A 19,947-nucleotide genomic window follows, 5' to 3' on the forward strand; every position below is an offset into this window, starting at 1 on the left:
TTGATCCAGGAGAAACTTTAAAAAGACATGCAAGGGGTGAACTGTTGAAGCACTTATTGAATTTTGCATCTGTCTTGTCCCTGACAGTGGGGATGAATTCCCTGGCATGGCGTCAACAAGTTTAATGCCTCAGAGACCTTGGTGAAAGTATGCCTTGTTTGAGTAAGCTCCTTACAGCTAAGTCCAAGTCCTGAACTGACAAAGAAAGAGAAAGTTCCATTATTTTAATTCTTTAGATTGGAGGTTTTCAAGTTAAGCTCTGAGGCATCCTAGGATTCTTTATTTCAAAGATGGGCAGCCTCAATCATCATGTGGTAAGCTGAGGCAGCAAGATCTTTGGGCAAAACATTTGGGTTGGGGCCCTGGTGGACAGCCTTGCTGACCCCAGCACCGCTTCCCTCCTCTTGCAAGGCGAAGTCTTCCTCACTCTGCCCTAGGAATCTCACCTGTTGTGGGAAGGCTCACGGTTTTGATTTAGGGAAGAGAAACGACCTTTCTTTTCCTATTCCCCTGTAAAATCAGGAATATATAATAAATTAATATCTCAGGAATCGATGGCATCACAGAGAAAGCCTGTATGTATGCTTCATCACTCAGTTGTGTCCGATCCTTTGTGATCTCATGGACTATAGCCCGCCAGGCTCCTCTGTCCATGGGATTTCCCAGGCAAGAATCCTGGAGCAGATTGCCATTTTCTACTCCAGGAGATCTTCCCAATCCAGGGAGTGAACCCACAAGTATGGATGCATAATAAATAATTTGTATGCTGGGTTACACTGTGTTACAAAGAGCTCCCAGCCTGGAGTTAGAAGGTGTTGAAATTACACTTCTGCCACTTTTCAGTTTCATGACTGTGGAACAGCCACTTAATTTCTCTGAAACTTGCTTTCTTATTAACAAAATGGTAGCTGTACACAAGCTTGTGGTGGCTATTAGTTAAGACAATAGATTTTAAAAGTCCAGCCTTGTCCCTGATACATGGTGACTGAGCAAATATTAATGTTCACTTTTTCCAGATGATATATGTAATATTTGTTCGTTTAAATAATAAAAAAAATAGAGACCCCTTTTTGACTTTTAATGTAGTCCTTCTTAGAATTTTTGTTCCGTGTTGAATATTATAGAGGCTGTATACTCGTTAAGTAAGGTTAAGTAAAAGTTCAGGATTATAACATTGTACATAAAACATAATGTTTTTTGAAAGTATATTTTTACAAACATATATTTACTAAAAGTTTTAAAAATGTTTGTGAAATTGGGATCAAATATTGTATGCAGTTGTATATCCTACTTTTTTAATACAATTTTATCATGACAGGCTCATTTAGCAAAGATTTGTTTTGTTTTGGAACTTTAAACTCTGTTCCCAAGAATTCCCGGGAACTAAGTTTGCTCAAGTACATTTTTTCAAAAGTTGTTTACAATACTTAAAAGCCCAGATTTGTCCTATGTAATAGAAAATGTCTGAAAGAAAATGGGTACTTTTGCATCACTAGGATTCAAACCTGCAGAGATAGCAGAGCACCAGGGATGAGTGTTTCATTCCTAGCATCGGGCAGTCCGGATTTGAATCACAGCTCTTCTACTTACTAGCTCTAACTTGACCTTGGAAAAGCTCTTCAACCTCTCTGAGCTCCAGTTTCACATTTGTAAAAGGGGAAGCTAATGGCACATAACCCAGAAGGATGCTGAGGAATGGTGGATGTAACCTCCAGGCACTGCCTGGCACAGAGTAAGTGCTCAGTAAATGAACAGTACGCTAGCAAGTATTATTTGATTCTTAGATTCTCTTCAAGTGAGCTCATTGAGATGCAAGGGACGGAACTAATCACAAAGAGGACTAGCTACTTAAATTCATTCTTGTTGCCTTGGCTGAATTCTTCTGGAAGGCTTAGCAATACCATAAAATAAGAGCATTTGGAGAGTAGTGGTCATGACTTCGTCTTCTCTTGTTGAATATGCTCCGTCCAGTGACTCTCAATGCTCTGTTGCAAAACTTTTTTCCCTCAAGATGCTAAACATTGAAAAAATACATATTATTAATTAGATTTTCTTTATTTTGTCTCTATTATAGCTACATGTTGATGGTATCAAAATATCATGATGTTACAGAAAATCAGTGTTATAGAGTGGTTTAAAACCTTCTCTTTGGCTTCAGGCAGACCTGGCTACAGTTCTGCATAACATGGGCAAGTATCTAAGCCTCAGTGTTATCAACTGTGAAATAGGGATAATAAAAGGCACTCCTTTTTGTATCTGCTACCATGATTAGCATGTACTCAATGCTCAGACAGGCTGATGGAATCATCCTCAGGCTACGTTTTAGGCATTATCTCCTGGTGTGCTGTGCATGAGACTCCCCTTGCCTGCCCTTTCCAGACAGGTCCACTGTGATGCCTGGCTACATGACTTCACTGGTTCAATGGTTCCAGTATAAATTCTAATCTTCATTCATCTAGAATCTTAACACTCCATCCTAAATGTGAGCCACAAGATCCACGTGGGCAAGTGCCTGCTGGACACTCTCATGCCCACCCTGACTGCCTGGCTGAGCACTGATGACTCAAACCAAATTTTCTCTCTGTGTAGCTCCAATAGGTCTCTACACAATCTACAGCCTAATCCAAATCCAAATCAGATTTGGGGGCATTTGGAGAAGTGGAGAGGCACTCCCCTACATTGGAAGGATGATTTATGATTTCAAAGTCCTTTCCTGCTCGGAAGTGAGATGGCACACATAAAAGGACTGTGCAAACTCTCGAGTGCTCAATAAGTCTGACTTAGTCCTCTTATGATGTCCTCTTAGGTTCTCACTCTCACGGGAACAAACAGCAAAAAATTTTTGTCTCCACTTCCGAGATGGGGATGTCTTGTAGCAGAGAGGTTAAGTGACTGGCTTGACGTTACTGGGTTGGCCGAAAATTTCATTCGTGTTTTTCCTTAACATCTTATAGAAAAAAACCTGAACAAAGTTTTTGGCTAACCCAATATATGAATAGTTGGTGGCACAAGTGGGATTTGAAGTCAGAGAACTGACTCTTGAATCATTATATTAGCACTGAGTACTTACCATGTGTCAATTACTGTACCTAGTCTTTTATCACTTACTTCTCCAGTTTTATACCATATGATACTATGAAACAGGCAATTTATATATGGAGCCACAGAGACTAAGGGAAGTAATTTGCTCAAGTTTTTACAACTTGAAAGTGATGGAAGTGATATTTAAACTTTGGTCTGTCTGATTGTAAGCCTGAGCCCATATTATATAGCTTCTAAAGCAAAGTGTTAACTGTTCAATATTAAATATTGCGTAAACCATATATATGCAGCTTTAAAACAGTTAACTGATGTCTTATTCTGTCCTTCCTTTCTTCATTTAACAAACATCGATTAAGCCCCTATGATATTTTAGCTACTATACTAGACACAACAAAGAATTACAGTTAAACGTCTCAGAAGTCATTGCCGATATTTAGACACTTCTGTTAGAATACTTCCAATAGTGCCTCACTCTGATGACACTTGAGTGTGCCAGCCTGGTTTCCAATTCCCAGCTCCTGCATTGTGCGGCTTGAGCGCTTCCTTTGGCTACCCAAAACCTGCTTTGTCTGCCTATGTGGTTAGCTGCGGGTAACCCGGAATTAATGCCTCTCAGGAACAACTTCATCCAGAGACTGGCAGCTGGTATATAAACACCCCGGCTCCATCTCTCCGGTGGGATAATTCTGAGGTGTGTATTCTACACTGGCTTCCAGAGTTTTCCATGGAATTAAGCTCCAGGTGCTGACTTGTAGCTGGCTTGGGTTGGCCAAAAAGCTGGTTAGGTTTCCCCATAACATCAAATGGAAGAACCCAAATGACTTTTTCGGCCAACTCAATACATCTCCCATCAGTTGCCCTTCCCATCCTGCCTCGTTTTCCTGCTCCCTATCTGGTGTTTCTTCTGCCTCCCCAAATGTCTTGGGGTCTACTTTTGAGGCAACCCCAAGTGGGACTGGGTTCCTAAGGGTTCTTATATCCTATCATGACTGGATATTTGGATTCTCATGAAGGCAGGTAGTTAGATTTAAACTGCCTTGGGAGTTCATTCTTGGGCTAGTAGTGGTTTATCAGTGGGCTCCAACCAGTTTGGTACCAGGGACCAGTTTCATGGAAGACAGTTTTCCCACAGACCAGGGGCATCGGGGATGGTTTTGGGGAGATTCAACACATTACAGTTATTGTGCACTTTATTTCTGTTATTACGTCAAGTCCAGCTCAGATCATCAGGCATTGATCCTGGCGACTGGGAATCCCTGGTTCAATTCATTCTTACCATAACTTATGTGGGGTTGTTGAGAGCTATCACCTACAAGATCCTAGACTCTTAGTGGCTATCAAAAAAAGATAATGTACCAAACTTTCTCCTGAGAGGAAATGTTCTTATCTTGCAGGAATTTACTTTGTGAGGCCCCTGGAACAAAGGATACTTAGGGAACAAGGTAATTGAATATGGTATTATTTTCGTTTTCTTGAATCTTTCTCTTTCAAAGGATATGCTTATTGCTCTTGTTGTGAATGGAATACATCCTGAACTCATGAAGGGTTTGGGTGGGCTTTACCGGACAAGTCTGAATGGGAAACCTGGGAGCCATCCTTAATCTCCTTAGAGAGCATTTTCATTTTGCTGTCCAACAAAATTTACTGAACCTTTATGGGGCTGACCCCCAGGCTAAGCAATGTGGAATACTGACAAACACACAAAATGGATAAAATGCACAGTTTCATCTAAAAATTCTTAGGTCTGGGACAGCAATGGTAATGCCACCACCACCCTCCCACCCTCACCCTTTCAGAGCTCATTTGGATGGTAATACATTGTGTCCTGGAGAACAATCAGAAAACCAAAATGACTTGGTAAATTTGCTTGATTTTAAAAATATAATCTCAGGGAGGGGAAATAGTCTGTCTATGAGACAAATGGTTACCAATCTTAAAATAGTTCTTGCTTTATTTTTACCCAGCCAACAAACATTCTCTTTTAGAGTCTTAACCTAATTTCCCAGAGCTGCCTGGCCTATCTTTCTCCTCTAATTTTAATGTTCTACTCAAGTCTTTAAGGTCTCAGTTGGTTAATGTTTAATGCGTTCCACAACCAGTGTTTGATGTTTATACTTTATTGGGCTAACCAAATTTGTAGAGCAAATTAAAAGTGTGCAGGTCTTTGGCAAGCCACATTGAGATATGTGTTGCTCAGAAACCATCTCCTTGTTCTATACTGCATGCCCCAAATAGTTTCAATTAACTGTTCTCTGTTCTTGGCAATATATGCAGTTTTCTGCATTGCTTTTGGGAGCAATTAACTTCCTAGATTTATAAACATCATACCCTCATACCCTTTCAGAAAGCAAGTCACAGCCGAGAGTACCACTTCTGTGTGAAGTGAGAGTGTCAGCAACAGGTAACCTATTAAGCCAGATTGACCAAAGACCATAAAAAAGTGCACTTGAGAGGGAGTGGGGGAAGCTGGGAGGGGAAGATGGGGGGCAGGGCGGGGGAGGAGGGAGTAAGAATTGAAGAGCTGATATTTTTGTTCAAGCAGAAACACACACATAATTTGAAGAAATCATACAAATATAATCACACACAGATTAGGTAGAGCCATTACTACAATCACCTGAAGAAATATATTATTTCTCTTACTCACGGGTTTAATTTCAGTCTCTTATTTTGAACTAACTGAGCAGTGTGGTGTCATACAATGGACAGGGTGGGGGAAACCGAAGCTTGGAATCTCCAGCCTGCTAGCTCAGGTCTCCTGTTGCAATGTTGCCCTTAACCTCACTGGACATCAACTACACCAGAAGAGCATTGGCTATGATCACTGGAGTGGCTCCCACTTCAGGTATTTTTGGGATGTGATCCCATCTTTAGTCTCGTTTTTAGTCATAAAATGCCTGGGGAATGGGATGTGGGGCTTACACTAATCCTTTATTTTTAAGGTTTTTTGTTTTTTGTTTTTTTTGATGTGGACCATTTTTTAGACTCTTTATTGAATTTGTTACAATATTGCTTTGGTTTTAGATTTTGGCTTTTTGGTCACCAGGCATGTCCCAGACCAGGGATTGAACCTCCATTCCTGGCATTGGAAAGTGAAGTCTTAACCACTGGACCATCAGGGAAGCCCCTACACCAATCTTCTTAAAGGACACAAGTTTCACAAATAATTGCCCCAAAGATGACAACTTTAATTTTTTTCAAAGCATGCCTTGATTGCGGCCAGCTATTAGCAATTCTTCTCTCCATGTTTTTAAGCCAATATTCTCTTTCAGCTTTGCTGAGGGACCTCAGTTTGACACAGTGTGAGAAGATGTTAAGAAGGTTCTGGTATGTAATCAGCAGATGAAAACGAGGAATCCCCAAACTGCAGGGTCATTGATGGACTGGGAGTGGGGATGGGGGGGGGGAGGGGGTGCAGTGGGGGAGGCCTCAGATTTCCCGGGGGTCAGATTTCCTCTGTCTCCTCAAGGCTGCAAAGAGTCAGGCCAGGTCTGTAGCGATAGCTGCTTTCCTGGCACATCAGCAGTGGCTGAACACTAATGTGTTTAACAGTTGGACTTATTTTTAATCTACTGTATTAGGAGCACAAATTTAATCAAGAACAAAATGTTACCAATGTTGTTTTTTTTGTTCCCGCTTATGCATATATCCTTAACACTGTTTTGTATTCTCTTGTGATAGAAAGCTCTCCATCTGATACGACTTATTTCATAACATTAGTTGTTTTTTTTTTTAAGTGCAAGTATATGTGGAGGAAAAAAAAGAGAAACAAGGAGCTGAATTTTCACTCAATGCAGCCCCCCCTTGCTTAAAGAAATAACTGCAGTACAGATTTTAACAATTAACATTCCTGCAGTGGATGTCGTTATGGATGGAGCTAATAAATGTTTTCAAACACTCCTCTGCGCAAATACACCGTTCAGCTTATTTTCTGTCATTTGATGGCATGGGTGGGTTGAGACATTCCTCTAAGCGTTTTTTTTTTCCTTCCAAGTCTAAGAAAGAGATCTTATCTTCCTACCCACCCTCACTCACCCCCTTCCTCTGCCCTTCCCTCTCAGCGCCTACTTCACTGAAACCTGACTTGCAGGTCAGCGGGCTGGTAACAGATTAATTTTACTCTGTGAGGAACACCAAGCATTTTGGCCAGGAAACATGAGAACCCTGTTATAATATTACCGTTTTTCTAAATTAAATATTAGGAAAAATTAAACCAAATTGTGGCACAAAGTGCAATGGAAAATATTTCTCTTCCAAACACTCCTCTGTGATAAATGCCTCTGTAAGTGAAAGCACAATAAATATGCCCTACATTAAAAACCTAGATTATTCAGGTTTTAAGACTTATAGCTAAAAGTGGTTTAATGTTTCATGCCTAATAATAGATTACTCCTATCACATTTCTAACCTTTATTTCTCCTAGCTTTGAAGTCCAGCCATATAAAGGTTGTTTGTAGAACCACACGAAAGTTAAAGCAAATATTACTTAGAATGATTCATACCGGCAAGAATTTGCAATGAAGGCAGAGGTTTTTTTTTTTTTTTTTGGTGTGTATGTGTGTCTGAATCAAAGGAAATGAAATGTTTGTAATATTTTTTGGTTGATAAATTTATTAAAACATTTTAGAGGCTTGTAGTAGAGACACAGCTGACATAAACTGACTGGAAACAGATTATATTCTGCTCTGTGGGGGAGGTGGAATTTAAAGGGGGAAAAATTCCCTGGATTTCAAAAATTGCCACCAGGTCACAGCAATACTTAATTAACGGAATACATTAACGGAAAGCTATAACGTAAATGCTAAAAAAAAAAAAGTGAGTGAGGGAGAGCAGTCAAGTTCATTTAATCCTCTGTTTTTTGCTTACAGATTAGCCTTTCAGAATGAGCAACCTAATTTTTTTTTTTTAAGGATACATTTACCTTCCAGAGCTTTTCATAGCAAAACATTTTGCATGGTTGCAAAAGAAATTAATTTGTTGCCAGTTGCTCCATACTGGCAGGAATTCTGAATAAAGAATGTAAGCAATCTATCTTTGTTTGCAAGATATAATTAATCTGGCAGTTAAAATTCTTTGGAAACATTCTGATGACTTATGTGGAAAAGTAGCGCAGCATTTTCAAAGAAAACTCAGAACTGTATGCAGGGGAAGATAAAAGATATATGAAGTGTTTGTTCTAAGCAATACTATTCATTTAAAGATCATAATGTAACCCCACCCTAGCAATTATTGTGAAAAACAAGACAAATCTCTGTCTATAGCTTTCTGACACAGTCTTGATTTGAGAAACAAAATAAGCACATTACTGTTATAGTCTAATAGACTGCAAGCTGTTTTATTAGAGTCAGCTGAATCCTGTTTTGCATAAAAAAGAACTCTGTTTGCTATCAAGAACACATTTACATTAATATGACTTTGACAAAGTAAAATAAAATCGCATTAAGATGATGTAAGTAGATAAGACAATGAAATCTCTGTGAGAGAGTTTTGGCATACACTAATTACAGTCAAGTCCCTGCAGGAAAAGAACATATTTTTACACCAACTATCCATGTGTTTGAAAATGTAGAGAGCCCAAAATGCAATCCTTGGTTTAGGTATTTCCTGAATACATTGTGCTTCTGAGGTAGATTTTTTTTTTTAAAGGAGCCTGCCTGATAAATAATACTTTCAGTTACTATAATACAAGCAAGTTTCTTTCTGAATACCAGCCTGTAATCATCCTGATTATTTTAAGGGACTTTCCAATATAGGACAGCTGAAAACAAGGTTTTAGATTACATGGTAATTTAGGAATGCATGAAAAGCTAAGCAGTTACCATAATAGGGTTCTGGATAAACTTCATGGTTTTTAGAGCAAAACATAACAACATATGTTTTGTGATTTGTTTCAATGATTTTTCTATATTTTTTTCTGTTCATGTTCTATCAAAATATTTGGAGACCTCCTCTGTACAGCATTTTTATAACCTTATTTTGAAAACTTTGATGTCTCTCTTTTTAGTTCGGTCATTAAAAGAAAGGCAATGATGGATGATGATAATGCTGTGGATTTTATGACTAATCATTTCTTGGCAGCGGCCATATTTCTTCCGTAGTGAAACTTTAATATTCCTTTGGCCTTGCACAGGCTTAAAAAAAATTTCTTTTTTGGAACTGTGCTACACCAGCTACTTATTAAGTGTTACCAAACAGTTATTGCACAAAAGTTAGCACTCTGATTTAAAACCTGACAAAACAAAGCAATCAGGAAAGAGTATTTCTCCTCCTTCCTGGCTCCTCACAAATTTTGGGTGCCTTGCAATTGCGTTTTCCTCCGTTTTAAAGGCAAGTCTGTGGAGAACAACTACACAGATGGTAGAAAATTTGAGAGGGAAAAAAGTCTCCTAAGGTTGAGATGGGCTACAATCTGCATTTCCTCTCCTCAGATTGTCTTTGTGACTATGCAGTTTTTATGAGGAGCCTGATTTTCTGCCTGGAATCTTTGATGTATTGTTCTTGAAGTTGCAACAACAAACACCAGGTGTCTCCACTTAGCTGAGCTAAAGGTTCTGAAAAGGAAGGTGGCTTTGCCAGGAAAAGTTGAAGCAGCCTACCCGGTTCCCCGGCTCCCTGGTGCTCTCTGCTGCTGCCTGGATGAGCCCAGGAGGGCGGCGGGGGTGGGGGAGGGGAGTTCATTTTTTGATGAGGATGCAAATAGAGCTTGTTGACTCAGGTCGCATCTGGAAGGGAGCCTGCATTTTGGAAGTCATGAAGACTGGTGCCCCTGGAAACACTAGGATGCTGGGCAGGGAGTCTAGTGAACCAGGTGGCGGTGATCCAGACGGCGTTCTTGGTCTACTTTGATAGGGACTTGCCGTTGTGAAAGGCAAGAGACCAGTACTCGGTGGATGGGAGTCTTCTTCTTGTGGGAGAGAGGCACCATGGGGACCTTTCCTTTGGGTACAACTAGCGTGAAGACCGCTGGTGACTCAGAAGGTAAAGAATCTGCCTGCCATGCAGGAGACCTGGGTTTGATCCCTGGGTCAGGAATATCCCCTGGAGAAGAGAATGGCTATGCACTACAGTATTCTTGCCTGGAAAATCCAATGGACAGAGTAGCCTGGCGGGCTACAGCCCATAGGGTCGTAAAGTGTCAGACAAGACTGACCAGTTCACACTTTCACTTTCAGACTGAAGACCCAGTGGCTGATGTGTTAGCTTCTTTACTAACACATCGTTACTTCCAAATTGTGATTTCTGTTGAAATGTATTCATTTCTTCAACAAATAATTATTTCATCTCTAGTGTGTGCCAGGTACTAAGCAGTGAAAAACTGGACAAAACCTGCTCTTTCATACTACATGAATAAAAATATGACCCTTCCATTTGATGCCAAGGGTAACAATTGAAGCCAGTGTTTCTCAAAATGTGTTTCATGACATTCCAAACATGGTATTGTGCTGAGACAAGATTTCATATTTCATTACATCCTAGAACACTGGGTAAGGAGGCATCTAGATGCAGACCTTCCTAGTAGGCTTTATATACTAATTTGCATTATCTCTTTCCAAGAGATGTCCTCTTTCTCAAATGCATTTGACCAAGGAATCTTTTTTTTTTTTTCCCAGCCTAGAAATTACCCTAGATAGAAGGGAATATTTTGAGGAACATACTTCGGGGGAAATTGTGAGTGGACACTCTGAGTCTTTGTCTTTCCTGAGGTAGATAGGAGGTTAGATTGGAATGTGGAAGGAGGGACAAAACCTAGAATGTGAAGGCCGCCTAAGGAAGGAGAGGTCTGCCCCGGAGAATGTGACTGTGGAAGAAGCAGTGATGTCATTACAGAGAAAGTTCTGTTCCCCATCTGGTTCTGCGTAGCCTTAGAATGACATGGGAAGATGGGAAAGCCAAGATGTGGGTTCTGGTCTCAGTTCTGCCTCTAAGCATCTGTGTAATCTTGAGTACTTTGCCTACCCTTTTTGATCTTAATTTCTTATTCCTAATAATCAGCACTGAATCTGTATTGTCCTTTAAACACCAAAACAGCTTTATGAGGTAGGTTATGTTACTGCCTCTATTTTATAGGTAAGGAATCTGATTAAGAGATACTTTAAGAAACTTGCCCAATGTCACACAGCTAGACAGTGATGGTGCCAAAAATATTTAAATGACAATCTTGGACCAGCTATTCCATTCTTCAAGATCTAATATTCTGTGATTTTATGAGAGTGATTTTAGATGTGTCTCATATATTATGATTGGACAGTCAGTCCTTTAAGCAGAAATCATTCATCTGTCAACAGCTTTATTGAACATGTACTCTGCGCCAGAATTAACCAAGGCCCTGGGGAACCCACAGGGAACAATTCAAAGTCCCTGCCCTCAGGACCATACAGTCTAGTAAGGATGGATGTGGGGACAAGTAAACAGGCTATAATGTCTATGTAACAAAAATATTAATGATCACTGACATTTCTATACTGAGTCCTATTATTAAAATATTAAGGCAGACTGTTCAAAAAGGCCAAAAGGTAGAAACAACCTAAATGCCCATCAACTGGTGAGTGAAATAAACAAAATGTGCTGTATTCACACAATGGAATATTCAGTTCAGTTCAGTCGCTCAGTCGTGTCCGACTCTTTTCGACCCCATGAATTGCAGCACCCCAGCCTCCATATCCATCACCAACTCCTGGAGTTCACTCAAACTCACGTCCATCGAGTCGGTGATGCCATCCAGCCATCTCATCCTCTGTCATTCCCTTCTCCTCCTGCCCCCAATCCCTCCTAGCATCAGAGTCTTTTCCAGTGAGTCAACTCTTCGCATGAGGGGGCCAAAGTACTGGAGTTTCAGCTTTAGCATCATTCCTTCCAAAGAAATCCCAGGGCTGATCTCCTTCAGAATGGACTGATTGAATCTCCTTGCAGTCCAAGGGACTCTCAAGAGTCTTATCCAACACCACAGTTCAAAAGCATCAATTCTTCGGTGCTCAGCTTTCTTCACAGTCCAACTCTCACATCCATACATGACCACTGGAAAAACCATAGCCTTGACTAGACGGACCTTTGTTGGCAAAGTAATGTCTCTGCTTTTCAATATGCTATCTAGGTTGGTCAAAACTTTCCTTCCAAGGAGTAAGCGTCTTTTAATTTCATGGCTGCAGTCACCATCTGCAGTGATTTTGGAGCTCGAAAAAATAAAGTCTGACACTGTTTCCACTGTTTCCCCATCTATTTCCCATGAAGTGATGGGACCGGATGCCATGATCTTAATTTTCTGAATGTTGAGCTTTATGCCAACCTTTTCACTCTCGTCTTTCACTTTCATCAAGAGGCTTTTTAGTTCATCTTCACTTTCTGCCATAAGGGTGGTGTCATCTGCATATCTGAGGTTATTGATATTTCTCCCAGCAATCTTGATTCCAGCTTGTGCTTCTTCCAGCCCAGCATTTCTCTTGGAATATTATGCAGTCATAAAAAGAAATGAAGAACTGCTATATGCTAAGACATGGATTAACCACAAAACATCATGTTATGTGAAAAAAAGCCAGATACCAAGGCCACGTATTATAGAATTTTATTTATATGAAACGTCCAGAATAGGCAAGCCCATAGAAACAGGAAGGAGAAGGCAATGGCAACCCACTCCAGTGTTCTTGCCTGGAAAATCCCATGGACGAAGGAGCTTGGTGGGCTGCAGTCCATGGGGCTGCTAAGAGTCGGACACGACTGAGTGACTTCACTCTCACTTTTCACTTTCCTGCATTGGAGAAGGAAATGGCAACCCACTCCAGTGTTCTTGCCTGGAGAATCCCAGGGACGGGGGAGCCTCGTGGGCTGACGTCTGTGGGGTCACACAGAGTCGGACACGACTGAAGTGACTTAGCAGCAGTAGCAGTAGAAACAGGAAATAGATTAGTGCTTGCAGGGTCTAAGGGAGGGGGAGAATGGGGAGTGATGACTTCCTGGGTAAAGGGTTTCTTTTTGGGTTTTATTTGTTTTTGTTTGTTTTTTTGGCTGTACCATTTGGCATGCAGAATCCTAGCCCCACTCAGGTATCAAACCTCATGCCCCCTGAATTGGATGCATGGAGTCTTAACCACCTGACCACCAGGGAAGTTCCCAGGGTTTCTTTTGGGAGTGATGAAATATCCTGTGAGCGTTGCATTGTAAATGTAATCAGTGTCACTAATGGTAAATTTTATGCTAAGTGAACTTCACCACAATTTAAAAAAAAATAGTGGTGATAGATGAAGCCAGACTTATTATTCCCATTTCAAGTTGATAAATTCACATGCATCACCTGCATTAAGAAAAAGGGGGCTCAGCACCATTGTAGATGTAAAGGTGAATAAGATGTAATTCCTGTTCTGACGGATTTTACGATCGACTTATTGGAATGATAGAAGGTCAACAATGAATTATAATAAAGTATAATTAAATCAGCGTCACATTGGCAGAATAAGCAAAATGAGGAGGAATATTTGGGAGAAAGAGACACTTCATCACCAAGGCCCTGAAGACACCATCAAAGGAAGCCCTAGTCACAAAAACAAAAAGATCCTTTTGTGTCACTATGGTGACATAAAGCAGGGGTTGGTACACGGCCACACAGCTGTCATAGGCTCTGGTGGACAAGAAGTAGCAGTCAACGGAACCACAAAAGGCGAAGAGGAAGAACCAAGGAAGACAGTGAGAGTAGGGTAAAACTGCCCTGTGGTCCAGCAACCTGGCCCTCATCTGAGGCACAGTGACAGACAAGTGGCAGGTGTCCATGAAAGAGGGGTGACTTGAGGTGAAAAAGAAACAATTCATTTTCAACCGAGGTTTTTGGAAAAATCCTCATGAAGGAAGTAGTCGTTCATGTGTCTTGAAGGTTCGATCGCAATTCAGTAGATGGAGATGTTATACAGCAGTGATGGAGCAGAAATTGAATCATAGGCTCCTCACCCTAGCTGAATATACTGACTTTCAGTCCTCCTTATTTGTGGATTTGGTATTTGCAAACCTGTCTACTCACCAAAATTTATTTGTAACTCCAAACCAATACTTGGGGCATTTTCACAGGTGTTCAATGGACCTGTGCAGAGTGGCAAAAGATTGGAGTCACTGGACAAGCATGTGCCCAGCTGAGGTCAAACAAAGCAGTGTTCTGCTTTCCTTTTTCCTCTCATTGCTGTAAACAAGCATCCTTTTCATGGTGTCCTAAGTGCTGTGTTTTCACATTTTGGTGCTTTTGGGTGGGTGTTTATGAAGGCCCCCAAGCATCGTGCTGAGGTGCTGACTAGACTATGTTCCTAAGTGCAAAATGGCTGTGATGTGCCTTGTTAGATAAGTTTTGTTCAACCTTGACTTAGAATGCTGTTGGCTGTGAGTTTGATGTTAATGAACCAACAACATATTTTAAACAAGGCGTCTTTAGACAAACATATAAAAGTAGGTTGTATATTGATAAGTAGATGAAACATGACCAGAGGCTCACAGGAACCTAACCCTGCATTTCCCCTGGGAGCAGTGGTGCAGAATTCACCAATACACTGTTGTCAACAACTTTATTGAACACAATGACCACACAAAATGAGAATCAACAATATTTATTATCCACTCCCAGATTTGAAATTGGACCATTCTTTCTCTACTCATCACTCAGCATCAACGGCTACCTCACAGCTAAACATACACACATACTCACACAGGTATGCACGTAGGCACTCACATGTGTGCATGCACACATATATACAGGCTTCTCCCCAGAGTGGCTTACATCATTTTTAGAGTTCAGAACAAAACAAAAGTGCAAGGCCCTTGCTCAGTCGTTATGAAAAACCGAAAGACGGCAGAACAGAGTGTGAAGCCTGCTGCAGTGTCCTGAGCACACATTGCACACTCGCGAAGCTGGCCCCGCCTCTCCCTCCGACTACTCGGTCATGTCCTCACTTCAGTGCGTGTGCTTCTTTTTCCTCTGGAACAAAGAAAAGCTGATCACTGTTCACCCTACATCATTTGAAATGAGTTTATCAAGCCATTTGGACTTACCAAATGTCTGCAGGGAAGAGGGTAATAGACTCACAGGCACACAGTCTGTGATGACTCGGTGGCTGAAGAGCTGGCTTGGCCTCTGGCCTCCTGGAATCGAGGGACTTGGAGGGGATTTCATTTTTCTCACCGACGACCAACCAGAGTCACATGGGCATGTGTGTCAGAGCACAGCAGGGCTGCAGGGCTCCACTTGGTCCCTCGCCAGTCCCCTGGGCCACATTCTTTGCAAGAAGTCTCCTTAATGAGTTCATCGGTCCTGATTTAGCCTCCTTGAGGTTCCTGGACAATGCTTGGGACTTGGCAGCCTCTCCCAGGCGGCCTCCATTCAAGGACTGTGGACTCTCCAGATAGATGTTCAGACTTCCAGGACAGAAGCAGGCGGAAGGCGGCTGCTAGACTCCTGAAGCCGATCTGCTTGGCTCCGAGTTTACTCTTTATAAAGGCTGTGGCTTAAGTCTCCAGGGAGGAAAGGAAGGGAGGGGGAGAGCAGACATTCTGAAGCAACTCAGCGAAGGCAGGTCCCTGGGCTACAAACATTTATCTGGGCTTTCCTCACCCCTGATCTCCCCCAGACATGACAGGAGGGAGATGAAGTCTGGCAGCCTCGTAGGCTCCCGAGGAAGTAGACTGGGCTTCCTTCTGGAGGGGAGGACCCAGGCAGGTGAGCAAGCTCACTGATGGCACCCTGCCATCTGCAGACCTCTTCACTTCTCTCCACTCTGCAGCAACACATCACAAGACCTTCAGAAGCATCTTCTCCCCAAAAGCTTTCTGAGCCATGGGCAGGAAGCAAGCTGTGCTATTTTACGAGGGCTGCCCTAACAAAATTTGTATTCTGTGGTGTGTATGCTTTCTGTGAAAGTTGCTCAGTTGTGTCCCACTCTTTGTGATCCCATGGGCTGTAGCCTGCCAGACTCCTCCGTCCATGGAATTCTCCAGGCAAGAAGACTGGAGTGGGTAGCCATTCCCTTCTCCTGATGGCTCAATAAGTAAAGAATCCACCTACCAATGCAGGAGATGCAAGAGATGCAGATTTGATTCCTGGGTCGGGAAGATCCCCTGGAGGAGGGCATGGCAACCCACTCTAGTATTCTTGCCTGGAAAATCCCATGGACAGAGAAGCCTGGTGGTCTATAGTCCATAGGGTCACAAAGAGTTGGACATGACTGAAGTGACTGAGCATGCACATACGCCTTAGCAAAGTGGCAGGGACTGGGTGGCTTAAACAATAGAAATGTATTGTCCTGCAGTCCTGGAGTCCAGAAGTCCAAGATCAAGGTATTGGCAGATTTGGTTCCTGCTGAGAGCTTTGAGGGAGAATTTGTTCCAGGCCTCTCTCCTTTCTTTTTGTAGTTTCCTGGCCACCTTTGGCATCCCTTGGCTCGTAGATGCATCCCCTGATTTATGCCTTTATCTTCACCTGGTGTTTTCCCTGTGTCTCTGGTTCCAAACTTCCCTCCTTGTATAAAATATTTATAAGGCCCACCCTTCTCCAGTATGTCCTCCTCTTCACTAATTACATGCAGTGACCCTGTTTCCAAACAAGGTCACATTCTGAGGTATGGGGTTCAGACTTCAATGTATGAATCTGGGAAAACTCAATTCAACCCAGAACAGAGTTGTGGTGGAAGTGTAGAGCAGAGGTGGGATACAGTAGTAGGGTGACGCTAGCAGAGATGGGCCAGACCAGAGTGCTGGTTGGACAAGGGGAAGAGGTGGGCCATGAAGTTTCACATGGACTGTGGAGCCAGACTGTGGGCTATTTTAAAAGCCAGGCAGAGTAAATTCAGACTTGGTGCGGACGGCAAGGGGGAGCTACTATAGACTCTTGAGCTGGATTATAATAGTGTAAAAATGGCATTTTTAGAGCAATGGCTCTGCCAGTGGTGTTGAGGATGGATCTCAGGGTATGTTGGTAGTGTCAGGGAGTCTAAGTGGAATCTGGGAAGAATAACAGCAGGAGGGGAGTGGAAAGGATGTGACATTTTTAAAGGAAAAGAATATGGTAGGACTTGATTAATTAACTGGGTTCAGGAGATGGGAGCATTAACAGTATGTACTTGAGTTGATGATCAACTTGAGAAGGGAAAAGTGTGCACACAGATATGCATGAATATACACGCCCAGATGAAGATCTTAGTTTGGAATGTATTGTGTTTGAAATGATGTTTAGCATCTAAGAGGACGTGTGATCTATTCAGAGGTCAGCAAACTTTTCCTGTAAAAGGTCAGACGTAATTATTTTAGGCTTTGTGGGCCAACTGACTCAGTTGTACTACTCAACTCTTTTGGAAAGCAGCCATAGACTACATGTAAATAAATGGGTGTGGTGTCACACCAATAAACCTTTACCAAAAAATGAGCAGCAAGCTGGATTTGGTTTAAAGGCTATAGTTTGCCAACTTCTGCTCTAGATAATTGGATATATGATACAACCATTTGTTAAAAGGAGAGAGAGCGTACCTGTCCTTTAAAGATTTTGTCATGTCTTTTGGATGTTGAATGTTTAGTATTCATTGGAAATTTATGCTATCAACTGAAACCTACCTATTTACGCATGCACACAACATTTTATTGAGAATCAGGTAGGTGCCAAGTATGTTCATATATTATTCTATCACTCCCCACCAGCAACTTTGTGAGCTGGGCAACTCTTATTCCCATTTTATAAATGAGGAAACTGAGGAAGCCCTCATCAGGCAATTTGGAACTTTTAAACTTTATTTCTGACTAGGAAGTTTAATTAGTCTCTGGGTAGAGGCCTACTACTCAGGGCAAGGCTAGGTTTGAGAGTCTGCATGAGACAGTGTCAAATTTAACACCTGCTTACATGTTGTCAAAGTTTTAAATTTGCTTTCAGGGACTTCCCCGGTGGTCCAGTGGCTAAGACTGTGTGCTCCCAATACAGAGCTCTCAGGTTCAATTCCTGGTCAGGGAACTAGATTCCACATGCCATGACTCGCATGCCACAACTAAGATCCGGTCAAATAAGTAAATAAATATTTTTTTTAATTTGCTTTCAATTAATAGTCTTCAGGATAATTGGACTCTGTGTTCTTGCTAGAGAGAAAGGTCTTAAAATTATGTGATACCTACAACCTGTCAAGATCTTGGAAGTGAAAAAAAAACTGAAGGAAGATAATTTAAGGCTCATGTAGCTTGCCCTTTTCTCTAGATTACCTACATTTTTTCCTCTGACCCAGTTGACTGCTAAGTCATTCACAGAATCTATCTTGTATAATTTCAAACAACATCATGATCTCTCTGCTAGATTTGCTACAAAAATGTTCTATAAATTTTGCTCCTGACTTAGCTGAGAGTTGTTATTGAAACATTCCTCCATATATTGCTTCCTATGAGAAAATGATCTCAGAATTTGACATAAGAAAAATCCTTGCCTTCTGAGAAAATATGATTCTGCTCCTCAGTTAAAGTGAATTATGCAACTAATTGTGTTTCCCTTTTTGACTGGGTTTCTAAGAAGCCCAGAGCCATGATTAAACTACAAAGATGGCAACTGTTGTCATGTACTACCAAATGTTTTCAAGGCCATAGCCCCTTTTTGGTTACTATTTTATTAATTTTATTTTTCCTCCCATAAGCTGCTTCAAATAGTTCTTGGAGAGATGAATATTAAATTTTTTATGTTAAATTGATTCAGAATCAAAGTCAAGTCTTTCAGCCAATCAAAATAATAACCTGATATCCATTAGACTCAGGAAAAAATGTTGTAAAGGACTTTATGATTAAGGATAAATATTTGCTTTGGTAACTCTTAGAGGATACATGGTTTTTGTTCTATGATGACAAATGATTGCATATCTGCTAAGTGACTTGCCTAAAGGGACTCCTATATGTTGGGCTGGCCAAAAAGTTCATTCGGAATTTTCCTTAAGATATTATGGAAAAACACAAATGAACTTTTTGTCTAACCCAATACTTTTCCCATAACACTAAGGGCTGGGCGAGGACCCAGAACAAGCATGAAGTTTGGAGTTAGAAGATCTAAGAACTCTAAATACTCAAGTGACTTCAGACAAGTCTCACAACCTCAGCTGGATTGTTTTGAATGTCCCTTCAAACATCACCTTCTAGGAAACAATTGCACACCTGCTGCTGTTTGCCGTTCACTCCCTTGCACTGTTCCTCAAGTAAATCTTACTCTTCTAGCAACACTCTAATAAGCATCTGGGCGTCAGGAGCTATAGCCAGGCTTGGTTCTATGTCTGTGCTAAACATATCAACATACACACACACACACACACACACATATATATATATATATTCACTGAGTCATATAAACTACATTTCAAATGGACTTAAGATATAAGATGAATGCAAAACGTATAAGATGAAATAAATAAGAAGTAGTTTTATGCAGAGCAAAAAAATAATTAAGACTAGAAACACGAGAAGGTATGTAGATAGGTAGGTAGGTGGATAGGTAGTAGGAAGGCACCTGGTGAATAAAACCCTAGCACCCATCTGCCTGCAGAGAGCACATTTGGTTTCTGCTCAAACACAAATCGCCTTGGAAACTGAAGCAAATGGAATAAAAGTGTGAAGAAATTTCTTTGTCTTAAATTTAACCAACAGAAAATGGAAACAGCATGTATTGATTGGGTGTTAAAAGTCAGTTGCTGAGTCACTGATCTATAAAGGTGCTTACAGGATGCCGTAAATGGAAATTCCTTCAGTCCAAAAGGGCAGTATGGAAGCTCCATAGATTTGCTACAGTAGAACAAGAAGAAGGGATATTTCCTTTCTGAAGGATTATGTTTCACTGAGGAAAATTTTAGCTCCTAACGGCTGCCTGTGGCTCCCACAGAATGAGGAGCTTCTTGGAGAGCAAAGCAAATAGTGAGTAGCAGGGAAAGTGAAAAC

The 19,947-nt window shown here is 41.3% G+C and overlaps 2 long non-coding RNA genes across 2 annotated transcripts in view; both read left to right on the plus strand.

The window, feature by feature from the left end:
* The window catches only part of LOC138986115 (uncharacterized), a 63,121-nt gene extending 58,640 nt beyond the window's left edge, over positions 1–4,481 (plus strand). Inside the window, exon 3 of the long non-coding RNA XR_011463011.1 lies at positions 4,437–4,481. This is a non-coding gene — a long non-coding RNA (uncharacterized lncRNA). The remainder of the gene's footprint in view (positions 1–4,436) is intronic.
* Positions 4,482–5,703: 1,222 nt separating this feature from the next.
* Positions 5,704–6,888, plus strand: LOC138986125 (uncharacterized). Its single transcript, XR_011463020.1, has 3 exons — positions 5,704–5,887; positions 6,067–6,369; positions 6,780–6,888. It is a non-coding gene; the product is annotated as an uncharacterized lncRNA (long non-coding RNA).
* The last annotated feature ends 13,059 nt before the right edge of the window (positions 6,889–19,947 follow it).

Source organism: Bos mutus, chromosome 28 (assembly GCF_027580195.1).
Source record: "Bos mutus isolate GX-2022 chromosome 28, NWIPB_WYAK_1.1, whole genome shotgun sequence".
NCBI classification, from domain to species: Eukaryota; Metazoa; Chordata; class Mammalia; order Artiodactyla; family Bovidae; genus Bos; species Bos mutus.